Source organism: Balaenoptera musculus, chromosome 3, assembly GCF_009873245.2.
Source record: "Balaenoptera musculus isolate JJ_BM4_2016_0621 chromosome 3, mBalMus1.pri.v3, whole genome shotgun sequence".
Classification (NCBI taxonomy): Eukaryota; Metazoa; Chordata; class Mammalia; order Artiodactyla; family Balaenopteridae; genus Balaenoptera; species Balaenoptera musculus.
Window position 1 is genome coordinate 113,374,497 of NC_045787.1, and position 14,256 is coordinate 113,388,752.

The window sequence follows — 14,256 nt, forward strand, 5'->3', positions numbered from 1 at the left end:
CTTTCTACCCGTCTTTTCCAACAGACTTTAATCTCCACAAGGGTAGACTGTGTCCATTCATCACAGAATTCCAAACACACAGCAGTGTCTGGCAAGTGGAAAGCACCATAAATACTTGTTTAAGAAATGATCGCAGACTCCAACTTCGTGGAATCTGAATTAATGACCTTTAACCCACCATCACCAGTGCATGGGAGCCCCTTTCTGAGAACTAGTCCTGCCAACGTGAGGACAGGAGGGACTCAAGCCCGAAAGCCCTTCATCACCATCACCTTCACAGATGGCCTCCCTGGTACCTGCCAAGAGAAGGACACTAGTTCCAGGCTGGAGGGGAGCCCTGACACTTTGCCCTCCACTTGGGAATCCTCAGAGCCATGGAGGTTTGGGCCAGAGCCTCCTTCCTCACGTCAGGTAAGTGGGAAGCAGGACACCCCAGCACCCCAGCTGCAGCAGGACCATGGAAAAGACAGTCTGGAAGAGGGGCCTTTCACAGTAAGACAGCCACGTTCATTTCAGTGCGTACCCATGAACAACATCACTTAAGAGTGCGCCCTGGAAAGGTACCAAGGTCCCCAGACTAATTCACTTTCATCCCTCCTGTCCCTCTGTTCATGGAAGGCCTTGCTGGCTGCCCATCCCCTCTGTGAGGAACATTAAAGACAGGATATTAGCTTGAGAACATTCTATTTAAAACAAAAGTACATCTAAAGATAGCCTCGGATGCCCATCTAAATCATCCCGAGTCCATTTTCTGGCCCCAGAACCCTCATGGTCAGTGCCCCAGATAGGCCCTACTCTGGCGCCTGATATCCATAAAGAATGTCTTTCACGGTTCATTGGTTGAATTAGTCTGATATAAAATGTCTAAACTGGAAACCTGTGAGTTGGGATCTTGATGAGTTTCAGCAGAGCAGCAAGCCGGCCACAGTAGGTTTATTAATAACAAAGGTGAAGGAAAGAGGTTTAAGAAAATTAAAACAGAAGTAAGTGAAAGGGGGAAAATCAATCTGATCACTTCTGTAAAAGAAGATGATGTGTCCTGAGGCCACACCGGCCTTGCTCCCCTGGACACCACGACACTACTCTCCCTGGATCCTGGAAAGTGGCCCAGAATGTGCAGGCAACACACACCTTCGCTGAGTTGCAGGGGGGCTTGAGCTTGTCTGTTTCCTTATGTTTAAAGGCAGGTGTGTTAATATGACGATTCACACCTGTGTGCCACCCAGCAAGCCTTGAGCCCTGGTGGAAATCATGCCTCACAATGACCTCTCCAAAACCTGCACACCCCCCTTAACCCCCTCTTTCTAATCCATTTCAATTTGATGCATAAAACATGCCACTCCGTGCATTCCTTAACATGCAAGGGCACCAGGAAGCACAGCAACTGCAACCCAGTGATCTGGGGCAGAACCACAGAGCAGGGTGGTACACTTAATGCTTTCTAACAGAGACGGGGAGGAAATGAGAGCGGCGTTCGATCAGTCCCTGGTCCTGTCAACAGCCACTCCCATCTCCACAGATGCTTGGCTCACTAGCCCTCCAGCAGCTTTGCATCTGGGCACATGCATCTTCTGAGAATTCCACCACAAAACATTCTCCAACTCCTCCAGATAGTACTTGGTTCAAAAAAAGACAAGGATCCAGTGCTTTGGGGTCCATTAGAAACTGAACTGCCCCCTCTGGAAGGAGGTCCTGCTCCAGCAGTGCAGCCTGGGAGGCGGAGATGGCAGACTGGCGGAGGGTGCTGGAGAGAATGCTGGCAGGGCAGAAGCTCTGGTCCTAGAGAGCCTCACCCAGAAACTGCCTAGCCAGGCAGAAGGCCACGAGACAGACCAGGAGGCCTCGCCAGGTAACCCTGTCCTCATCCACTCTTGTCTTCCGACATAACACTGCTTTGGCACCGGAAGTGCGGTTTAAAAAAAAAAAAATGAAAGGAAACCAAGGCAGGGCAAGATGTGAGTCTGGGACATTTCACTGGCAGTTGTGATTTTAATATATTTTAAATGCATTTATAAAACTTGCCTAGTGAATTGGCCTTCCAATGTAAGTTCTGCCTCTCACTCCTCTCCCCTGCTCCAGGGGACTACAAATTCCACACAATTATTCACATCTCCATTATGAATTGTTTTTTACTCTCTGCTGCTTTGGTCCTCAAGCTCATCTAATCAATACCCTCAGCTTCAGAGAGGAAAATAATGGCAGAGAGTGGGTAACTGGCTTGCTTGAGCTGTGAAATCTTGCTCAGTGAAGGCCTCAGAAGCAGCTGGGTCCTCATGGGCAGAGGCATAGAATCCTTCTGTTCTTTTAAAAAAAAAATTGCTGCAGTTTAAAGTAATTAAATATCTCTATGTCTAAGTGACATGCGGTTTGAATGACTGCTTTTGGAAAAACCACAAAGGGAAAAAATGCATCCAGAATTATTGCTTTTGGTACAGAAATGAAGAAATGGGGTTAATACCCGGGCCCCCACCAATCGCTCTGTAAGGGGCAAGAGTTAGGAGAGACGGTCCCAGGCCTATGTGTCACGGGTATCTAGGATCAGGAACAGATTGGCTGGTGGGCTGGTGCAGCCCTGCAGGCAAAAGCAGCCAGTGAGAGCTCATACCCATAGCTCTGCAGCAGAGGAGGCTGTATGGCATCCCTCCATCCTGGTTCCAAATCTACCCCTTACGGCCCTGTGCAACCAAGGGAATTATTTATGGAACCTCAATAGTCCCATCTGTAAAATGGGGATCATAATACAGACCTACAGACTGCTGTGGGAAATCAGCAAGGATGCTTCTGCTAAGTGAGCCTAACATGGTAGGTGGTCAGTGAGTGGCAGCTCTGGAACCAACCACTCTCCCTACGTTTTCCTCAGTGCCCAGTGGTAGGTGTTTGCAATACAACAGACCACAGTGGTGCTTTTTCTGTTTAGAAAGGTGACTGACTCAGAAGTTGGCCCAAACTCAAAACTCAGCTGCACTAATTCCACAAATAGCCTAGAAATAGCACCAAGCCCTCATTAGCACCCTACCCAGAGAAGATGGCAAACGAAGATCCCTCGAGGTTAGCACAGAACGCAAGGCAATTCAAAGGCCCCTTGGAGAAAGGGTATGAGTTATACAAATATAAAATCGTAGCAAGGGATGTGGGCATTATCACATTTTGCTTGGTAATTGGAAACAACGCCTTGAATTGTGAAGCACCAGAAAGCCTAGGACTCACCCACTTTCCACGTGGCCGTGTGTCTCCCAAACTGAGACAGGCGTGTGTGTATAATCAACCTGTTCAAAGCCCTTGTAGCAGGAGGCAGTGCTTTGTTGTAAAACAAAACTGAGATGAAATAACCGTCATCCTTTCAAATATCCTCTGAGAGTTTCGTATTTGAGGCACATTCTGTGATGTAATTCTCTCTGACCTCAGACACTTTGATTCTTTTTTTCAAGTTCACATAAAAGACTGAGAGCTCTCAAATTGGTCTACTGCACTGCCAGCCTCGACTGGATCTGAATTCTTCACTGGTGCAGAGAATTCGTTGTTATTCCAGATAATTAGGAAGTAGAGATAAAGGGCCATTACGTTAGAGAGGCCTGGCCCATTGGGAAGACCAGCTGTCGGCTCCTTATTTAAAAACAGAGTAGTTCCCACTGCTCCCGGAAGGCTTCCAAGGGCACACTCAGACACCCAAAGTCCCATCCTGACATCCTTTCCTCCCAGTCACAATGCACGTGCAGAATTTGAGAATGTAGCTTATCTGGAAGACTTAAAACAAATGCTTCAATTTTCCATTCTCCAAATGAAAATCAATGGCAACAGAGAGGTAAAATCAATGTTCAGTGCTCTGAAGGGAGAAGCCCTCCCCATCTCTCGCCCACCCAGAACAATAAATCAGAACGAGCCATCCCACGGGCAGCGAATTCCTGAGAGCAGATCCCTCTGCAGGTAGTATGACCTTCTGTCCATTTCTTCCATAAATCACCCCCTAGAGGGTATTTTCTTTAAGAAGAGCTAAGAGAATATTTTTAAAACTTAAATCAGAAAGAGTAACACATTGCTGCATTAAAAACTCTTCTTCCCCAAACAAAGCCATTTGCCAATGGGATCTTTGGCATCTAAGACCAGAGTTTGACTGAACTGTTTCCCCAAGGTCCATTTTGTAATATCAAGCATTAAAGAATGCTCAGGCACCCCAATGACCTGCTCCCCGAGACAAACAATGATCTGTTTTCTGTCACCATAGGTTAGCTTATATCCACTAAAATTTCATATAAATGAAACTCATACAATATACATTTTTGTCTTCTTTCACTCAGCATAATTATTATAAGATTCGTCCATGTTATAGCATGTATCAATAGCTTACTCTTTTTTAACTGTTCAGTATTAATCCATTGCAATGAATATACCACAACTTGCTATCTGTTCACCTGTTGATGGACATTTGGGTTGTTTCCAGCTTCCAGTTATTACAAGTAAAGCTGCTATGAACATTTGTGAGTGAGTCTTTATATGGACATATGCTTTCATTACATATTCTAGAAACAAACCTTTTGTTGGACATACGTTTTACAAATATTTTCTCCCAGTGTGGCCTGTCCTTTTATTAGTCTAACAGTGTCTTTTGAAGATCAAAGTTTTTACTTTTGATGAAATCCAATTTGTTGATTTTTTTTTTTTTTGGTATTTATAGTTCATGGCTTCCTTGTCTGCTATTTAAGAAACCTTTATCAAACCCAAGGTTACTACTTTTGCTTTCTTCTAAAAGTTGTATCATCTTTGCTCTTATATTTAGGTCTACAATCCATTTCAAGTTAATTTTTTGTACTGTATATTATGCAATCACTAAGAGTTATATCTATAAGGTGTTTTAAGTATCATAAAATACTCATTTATAAATATCAATTGAAGGAAGCCCAATACAAATTTTTATGTACAGGATAGGCACCACTTGATAATTAAGTTCTGACAAAAACAAACCAGTGGACAAAACCTACAACTAGACGAAAGAATGCAAGGCAATGTGCTGGAATATTTTAATTCCTGTTTTTAGATTATGTGACCATCGCCTATTTCCTGTTTCTTTTTGCTTGTCTACACTCTCAGTCTTTTCTGTAATGAGCATCAACTACTCTGATATCAACAGTAAATTAGAATATTAAGAAAAAGTCATTTAAGAGAAGGCTTCGTGACTCCAGGCTGCCTTCACACTGCTCTTAAATGCATAAATGGCTCCCTTGGAGCACCTAAAAGATGAACAAGCTACCAAGAGTTTACCCTCTCCCAACCCTGCTCAATACTGCTCAACAGCAGGAAAAGATGAAACAGAGAATTTCCAAAGAGAATCCTCCAAAGGGAATGTGAGTTTAGTTGAAGCCTCTCAATGAAACCAACTACAAACCCAAATGCCATTCTAATAAAGGGGAAGCGTTCCAGCAGGGGCTGGGGGGAGGTGCCCCACTCGGTCTCCCACTGAAATTACTTGTCCAGCTGCCCTGACACTGTGCAGTCACAGACCCATGTGTCAAACCATGTCTCCACTCACTCCACCTCCGAGGGCAAAGAAAGCTAATGAAATTCTCTCGCGGATGCGCTTACTGTCCTCCTGTCTCAGTCTGCTTGCAAAGACAGCCCAAATCTGCAGCCTCACAAGCAGCCCCGGGCCGACCCAGCTGCCTCGCCATGTGTGTGCGTTCCTGACTGTCTGGCAGGCGGGATTTACCTCTTGAGCTGCTGCAGAGGCCAGACTGGCTGATGAGATTGCTTGCAGATGTTTCACAGAGAGAAACATTACTTCCCTGATTGATGAATAAATAGAATTGTCAACATGGCCTCCCTGGTCAGAGGGGACCCCTAAAGTATAATGAGGAAGGACAGATGTTTCATCTGGGAAGGGGTCCAGGACCCTAAGAAGAGGTGTGCACTGGGCTGGTACGGGCTGAGTAGTTCGGCCTCCCAGAGGGAGGGAGGGGGAAGGCTAGACCCACAACGACAGCCACCACCACTGTACAGCCTCTCGCCGGTGCAGGCCACCTCCCAAGTCCTGATGACGGAGTGGGCATGCCCCTCAGTCAAAGCCTCCTCTTTGGGCTGTTTTGCCAGTGAATGAAGGGTACCTATCATCAGGAATGTCATCTTCTTCCAAGTCCTCACGCGCTGTGAATCACAAAGCGGGCAGCAGGCTTCCTCGGGAAGAAACTCCAAAGGCCAGGACAAGAAAATGGGCAGGGCCCCTGGAGTGAGCTACTTTTTCTCAGGAGCATGCAAATTGAGGGTTTTCTGGCTGACCTTCCAGAATGAATCAGACAATAATAATACCTCTTACCATAATTGTTTTAGTAATTGTAAGTGTGGTTGTCATTATGTGACACTGGACTATGTACCTTACACCCCTCCATCTTACTGACCTCTCACAAAATGAAATACATACAAAATGCCCTAAGCAAAGTATTAGTAAAACTTAACCACCAGTAAACCCTCTCTGCAAGAATTACTAACGGATGTATCCCAGCAAATGGTAAAGATGAAAGGGGTAAGTACTTTCATTAAACCTGTTTTACAGCTAAGGAAGCCCAGATTCAGAAAGGTCAAGTAACTTGCCAAGGTCACATAGCTAGAAAGTAGCCAACCCAGAAATGGAGCTTAGAATGGTGTCATTCCCAAACCTATGCTCTTAACCACTGTAATTCTGTGGCCACCAGGAGATGCAGGAGATGAGAATTACACTTCCAACACAAGCAAAAAAGTGGTGGTGCTTCCAACACACAAACAAGGTGTGCCCAGAAAAACACCACTGACACCTGGATATGCTCAAATACCAGTGAGGTTGCTGCCTCTGTCTCAAACAGATTTGAGTTTATAAATAAAAATCTCCTGTCTGGGACTTATAGAAAGGGCTGTATTCTAGGAGGAAACAGGCAATGGACTATCCATGTTACACACACACACAACACACACACAAACACACACACAAAACCACATGGCTGAACAATACAACACTTTTCCAAAGAGTATTTGGTATTTGCTGCAAAAGAGGCCACATCTTCCCTCCTTCAGAGAAGGAAGAAGTCATGTGTGGCAGGAGAATCTAGGAGAGTTTTTTCAGAGTATGCATGCCTTAAAAGTATTTTTGAATAACAACAACAAAAAAAATGTTTTTCACATCCCACTCTGCAGTGGACTTGATTTTCCTTGAGGGTAGGAATAGGGTCTCTTGTTTACCTCTGTAGCCTCAGGGCCTAACACAGGCCTGGCACATAGTAGGTACTCAGTACCTTTTTGTTAAATGACAAGGAATGAATGGAGAGAATGACGAGGCCAACACGTGGTACTGACGAAAAACATAAGTTTTGGACCTCGACAGCCCTGGGTTTGAATCATGGCTGCCACTTACTAGATATACAAGCAAATGACTGACTCCTCTCTCTGCCTCAGTTCTCTCATTTTTAGAATGAAGACAAAAATAAGTACCAGTTTGACAAAATGGATGAAGGAATTCAAGGATGCAGGTTCTGCGCACAATGCCTGGCATATGCTAGGTTTCAGGGTTGAGATCTATCTTTGCTTCCAGGGAGAACACTCCAGCCTGGGGGAAGAGCAAAGCATGTTACAATACCTTGAATCTCATTCTTATGGAGACAAAGATTGACTATTTTTAGGTGACCAGAGAGACTAGGTCCGTTGCTGCAGTGCCAGGTTTGCAGGGGCAGAGGGGGCAGAGGCTCTGCTCCATGCTCTCAGGCCACTCCCCGGATGCTGATTCTCTGCTGGACCACAATGCCAAGGATGGGAGCTCCCGACACACGTCCTGCAGAAACCACGGACGGGACTGAGGGAAATTAAAGCATGTACCAAGAGGGGCAGCCAAAGGGGCAAGCATTGCTCAGACTTCAAGAACTAAGAGGTGGTTGGAACTTCCCCGGTGGCGCAGTGGTTAAGAATCAGCCTGCCAATGCAGGGGATGCAGTTTCGAACCCTGGTCCAGGAAGATCTCACATGCCATGGAGCAACTAAGCCTGTGCACCACAACTGTTGACACCACACGCTAGAAACCGCGAGCCACAACTAGCGAGCCCACGTGCCACAACTACTGAAGCCTGCGTGCCTAGAGCCCTTGCTCTGCAGCAAGAGAAGCCACTGCAATGAGAAGCCCACGCACTGTAATAAAGAGTAGCTCCCATCCGATGCAACTAGAGAAAGCCCGTGTGCAGCAACAAAGACCCAACAGAGCCAAAAATAAATAAATAAATAAATTTATTTTTAAAAAATAAAATAAAATAAAGAACTAAGAGGTGGCACAGTACCCATTCTACATGGTCCCAGGTTCAAACTGGAACTAAAGAGCAAGTTACAGGGAGGCCGATTTCAGTGGGAATCGAGTTCCAGAAAGGCTGCTTTCTTTGCCTAAGGTTATGGTGCAGTGCAGGTGAATAGCAGAGAAAGTCGCCAGGTCTAAGTGTGTGTAACTCTAATGCCCATCGCAACACCTCTCCATCGTACAGGTAGTAAAGGGAGAAGGGTGAAAATGACATTAAAATCACCTTTCTCCCACCCCCACCCCACCCAACTCCATTCTTAAAGCAAGCCTAGAGTCCAGGACTCTCCAGACTGGAAGCGTGAGCAAATCCAAAAGGAGCTTCGAGGAGGGGCGGGGACTCGTGTGGCTGACAGGATCTTGGTGCTCTGGCCGGGTGTCAGGCCTGTGTCTTTAAGGTGGGAGAGCTGAGTGCACGACACTGGTCTGCCAGAAACCTCCCAGCTCCACATAATATCAAATGGTAAAAGCTCTCCCAGAGATCTCCATCTCAACGCTAAGACCCAGCTCCACTCAACGACCAACAAGCTACAGTACTGGACACCCTATGCCAAACAACTAGCAAGACAAGAACACAACCCCACCCATTAGCAGAGAGGCTGCCTAAAATCATAATAAGGTCACAGACACCCCAAAACACACCACCGGACGCGGTCGTGTCCACCAGAAAGACAAGATCCAGCCTAATCCACCAGAACACAGGCACTAGTCCCCTCCACCAGGAAGCCTACACAACCCACTGAACCAAACTTAGCAACTGGGGGCAGACACCAGAAACAATGGAAACTACGAATGTGCAGCCTGTGAAAAGGAGACCCCAAACACAGTAAGTTAAGCAAAATGAGAAGACAGAGGAACACACAGCAGATGAAGGAGCAAGGCAAAAACCCACCAGACCAAACAAATGAAGAGGAAATAGGCAGTCTACCTGAAAAAGAATTCAGAGTAATGACAGTAAAGATGATCCAAAATCTTGGAAATAGAATGGAGAAAACACAAGAAACGTTTAACAAGGACCTAGAAGAACTAAAGAGCAAACAAACAATGATGAACAACACAATAAATGAAATTAAATATTCTCTAGAAGGAATCAATAGCAGAATAACTGAGGCAGAAGAACGGATAAGTGACCTGGAAGACAAAATAGTGGAAAAAACTACTGCAGAGCAGAATAAAGAAAAAAGAATGAAAAGAATTGAGGACAGTCTTAGAGACTTCTGGGACAACATTAAATGCATCAATATTCGAATTGATAAGGGTCCCAGAAGAAGAAGAGAACAAGAAAGGGACTGAGAAAATATTAGAAGAGATTATAGTTGAAAACTTCCCTAATATGGGAAAGGAGATAGTCAATCAAGTCCAGGAAGCAGAGAGAGTCTCGTAGAGGATAAATCCAAGGAGAAACACACCAAGACACATATTAATCAAACTATCAAAAATTAAATACAAAGAAAACATATTAAAAGCAGCAAGGGAAAAGCAACAAATAACATACAAGGGAATCCCCATAAGGTTAACAGCTGACCTTTCAGCAGAAACTCTGCAAGCCAGAAGGTAGTGGCAGGACATATTTAAAGTGATGAAAGGGAAAAACCTACAACCAAGATTATTCTACCCAGCAAGGATCTCATTCAGATTCGATGGAGAAGTGAAAACCTTTATGGACAAGCAAAAGCTAAGAGAATTCAGCACTACCAAACCAGTTTTACAACAAATGCTAAAGGAACTTCTCTAGGCAGGAAACACAAGAGAAGGAAAAGACCTACAATAACAAACCCAAACAATTAAGAAAATGGTAATAGGAACATACATATTGATAATTACCTTAAATGTAAATGGATTAAATGCTCCAACCAAAATACACAGACTGGCTGAATGGATACAAAAACAAGACCCATATATATGCTGTCTACCAGAGACCCACTTCAGACCTAGGGACACATACAGACTGAAAGTGAGGGGATGGGAAAAGATATTCTATGCAAATGGAAATCAAAAGAAAGCTGGAGTAGCAATTCTCATATCAGACAAAACTGACTTTAAAATAAAGGCTATTACAGGAGACAAAGAAGGACAGTACATAATGATCAAGGGATCAATCCGTGAAGAAGATATAACAATTGTAAATACTTATGCACCCAACATAGGAGCACCTCAATACATAAGGCAAATACTAACAGCCATAAAAGGGGAAATCGACAATAACACAATCATAGTAGGGGACTTTAACACCCCACTTCCACCAATGGACAGATTATCCAAAATGAAAATAAATAACGAAACACAAGCTTTAAATGATACATTAAAGAAGATGGACTTAATTGATATTTATAAGACATTCCATCCAAAAACAACAGAATACACTTTCTTCTCAAGTGCTCATGGAACATTCTCCAGGATAGATCATACCTTGGGTCACAAATCAAGCCTTGGCAAATTTAAGAAAACTGAAATCGTATCAAGTATCTTTTCCGACACCAACGCTATGAGACTGGATATCAATTACAGGAAAAAAAATCTGTGGAAAATACAAACACATGGAGGCTAAACCATACACTACTAAATAACCAGGAGATCACTGAAGAAATCAAAGAGGAAATCAAAAAATACCTAGAAACAAATGACAATGAAAACGCGACAACCCAAAACCTATGGGATGCAGCAAAATCAGTTCTAAGAGGGAAGTTTATACCAATACAATCCTACCTCAAGAAACAAGAAACATCTCAAATAAACAACCTAACCTTACACCTAAAGCAATTAAAGAAAGAAGAACAAAAAAACCCCAAAGTTAGCAGAAGGAAAGAAATCATAAAGATCAGATCAGAAATAAATGAAAAAGAAATGAAGGGAACAACAGCAAAGATCAACAAAACTAAAAGCTGGTTCTTTGAGAAGATAAACAAAATTGATAAACCATTAGCCAGACTCATCTGGAAAAAAAGGGAGAAGACTCAAATCAACAGAATTAGAAATGAAAAAGGAGAAGTAACAACTGACACTGCAGAAATGCAAAGGATCATGAGAGACTGTTACAAGCAACTATCGGCCAATAAAATGGACAACCTGGAAGAAATGGACACATTCTTAGAAAAGCACAACCTTCTGAGACTGAACCAGGAAGAAATAGTAAATATAAACAGACCAATCACAAGCACTGAAATTGAGACAGTAATTTAAAATCTTCCAACACACAAAAGCCCAGGACCAGATGGCTTCACAGGTGAATTCTATCAAACATTTAGAGAAGAGCTAACACCTATCCTTCTCAAACTCTTCCAAAATATATCACAGGGAGGAACACTCCCAAATTCTTTCTACGAGGCCACCATCACCCTGATACCAAAACCAGAAAAAGATGTCACAAAGAAAGAAAACTACAGGCCAATATCACTGATGAACATAGATGCAAAAATCCTCAACAAAATACTAGCAAACAGAATCCAAAAGCACATTAAAAGGATCATACACCATGCTCAAGTGGGGTTTAACCGAGGAATTCAAGGATTCTTCAATATACACACATCAATCAATGTGATACACCATATTAACAAATTGAAGGATAAAAACCACATGATCATCTCAATAAATGCAGAAAAAGCTTTTGACAAAATTCAACATCCATTTATGATAAAACCCTCCAGAAAGCAGGCAGAGAGGGAACTTACCTCAGCATAATAAAGTCCATATATGACAAACTCACAGCCAACATCATTCTCAATGATGAAAAACTGAAATCATTTCCACTAAGATCAGGAACAAGACAAGGTTGCCCACTCTCACCACTATTATTCAACATAGTTTTGGAAGTTTTAGCCACAGCAATCAGAGAAGAAAAAGAAATAAAAGGAATCCAAATCGGCAAAGAAGAAGTAAATCTGTCACTGTTTGCAGATGACATGGTACTATACATAGAGAATCCTAAAGATGCTACCAGAAAACTACTAGAGCTAATCAATGAATTTGGTAAGAGGCAGGATACAAAATTAGTGCACAGAACTCTCCTGCATTCCTATACACTAATGATGAAAAATCTGAAAGAGAAATTAAGGAAACACTCCCATTTACCACTGCAACAAAAAGAATAAAATACCTAGGAATAAACCTACCTAAGGAGGCAAAAGACCTGCATGCGGAAAACTATAAGACACTGATGAAAGAAATTAAAGATGATACAAACAGATGGAGAGATAGACCATGTTCTTGGACTGGAAGAATCAACATTGTGAAAAGGACTATACTACCCAAAGCAATCTACAGATTCAATGCAATCCCTATCAAACTACCAATGGCATTTTTCACAAAACTAGAACAAAAAATTTCACAATTTGTATGGGTACACAAAAGACCTCGAATAGCCAAAGCAATCTTGAGAACGAAAAACAGAGCTGGAGGAATCAGGCTCCCTTCAGACTTCAGACTATACTACAAAGCTACAGTAATCAAGACAGTATCGTACTGGCACAAAAACAGAAATATAGATCAATGGAACAGAATAGAAAGCCCAGTGATAAACCCATGCACATATGGTCACCTTATTTTTGATAAAGGAGGCAAGAATATATGATGAAGAAAAGCAGCCTCTTCAATAAGTGGTGCTGGGAAAACTGGACAGCTGCATGTAAAAGAATGAAATTAGAACACTCCCTAACACCATACACAAAAATAAACTCAAAATGGACTAAAGACCTAAATGTAAGACCAGACAGTATCAAACTCTTAGAGGAAAACCTAGGCAGACGCTGTATGACATATATCACAGCAAGATCGTTTTTGACCCACCTCCTAGAGAAATGGAAATAAAAACAAAAATAAACAAATGGGACCTAATGAAACTTAAAAGCTTTTGCACAGCAAAGGAAACCATAAACAAGACCAAAAGACAACCCTCAGAATGGGAGAAAATATTCACAAACGAATCAATGGACAAAGGATTAATCACCAAACTGTACAAGCAGCTCATGCAGCTCAATATAAAAAAAAAAACAACCCAATCCAAAAATGGGCAGAAGACTTAAGGAGACATTTCTCCAAAGAAGATATACAGATTGCCAACAAACACATGAAAGAATGCTCAACATCATTAATCATTAGAGAAATGCAAATCAAAACTACCATGAGGTATCACCTCACACCGGTCAGAATGGCCATCATCAAAATATCTACAAACAGTAAATGCTGGAGAGGGTGTGGAGAAAAGGGAACCCTCTTGCACTGTTGGTGGGAATGTAAATTGATACAGCCACTATGGAGAACAGTATGGAGGTTCCTTAAAAAACTAAAAGTAGAACTACCATACGACCCAGCAATCCCACTACTGGGCATATACCCTGAGAAAACCATAATTCAAAACGAGTCATGTACCACAATGTACATTGCAGCTCTATTTACAATAGCCAGGACATGGAGGCAACCTAAGTGTCCATCGACAGATGAATGGATAAAGAAGATGTGGCACATATATACAATGGAATATTACTCAGCCATAAAAAGAAATGAAATCGAATTATTTGTTTTGAGGTGGATGGACCTAGAATCGGTCATACAGAGGGAAGTAAGTCAGAAAGAGAAAAACAAATACCATATGCTAACACGTATATATAGAATCAAAAAAAAAAAAAAGGTTCTGAAGAACCTAGTGGCAGGACAGGAATAAAGACACAGACGTAGAGAATGGACTTTAGGACACGGGGAGGGGGAAGGATAAGCTGGGACGAAGGGAGAGAGTGGCATGGACTTATATATACTACCAAATGTAAAATAGATAGCTAGTGGGAAGCAGCCGCATAGCACAGGGAGATCAGCTCGGTGCTTTGTGATCACCTAGAGGGGTGGGATAGGGAGAGTGGGAGGGAGACACAAGAGGGAGGAGAAATGGGGATATACATATATGTATAGCTGATTCACTTTGTTATACAGCAGAAACTAACACACCATTGTAAAGCAATTATACTCCACTAAAG

At 42.7% G+C, this 14,256-nt stretch overlaps 1 protein-coding gene across 2 annotated transcripts in view; it reads right to left on the minus strand.

The window, feature by feature from the left end:
- SPOCK1 (SPARC (osteonectin), cwcv and kazal like domains proteoglycan 1) overlaps positions 1 to 14,256 on the minus strand; it is a 549,728-nt gene that overhangs the window by 152,063 nt on the left and 383,409 nt on the right. The window lies entirely within an intron of this gene.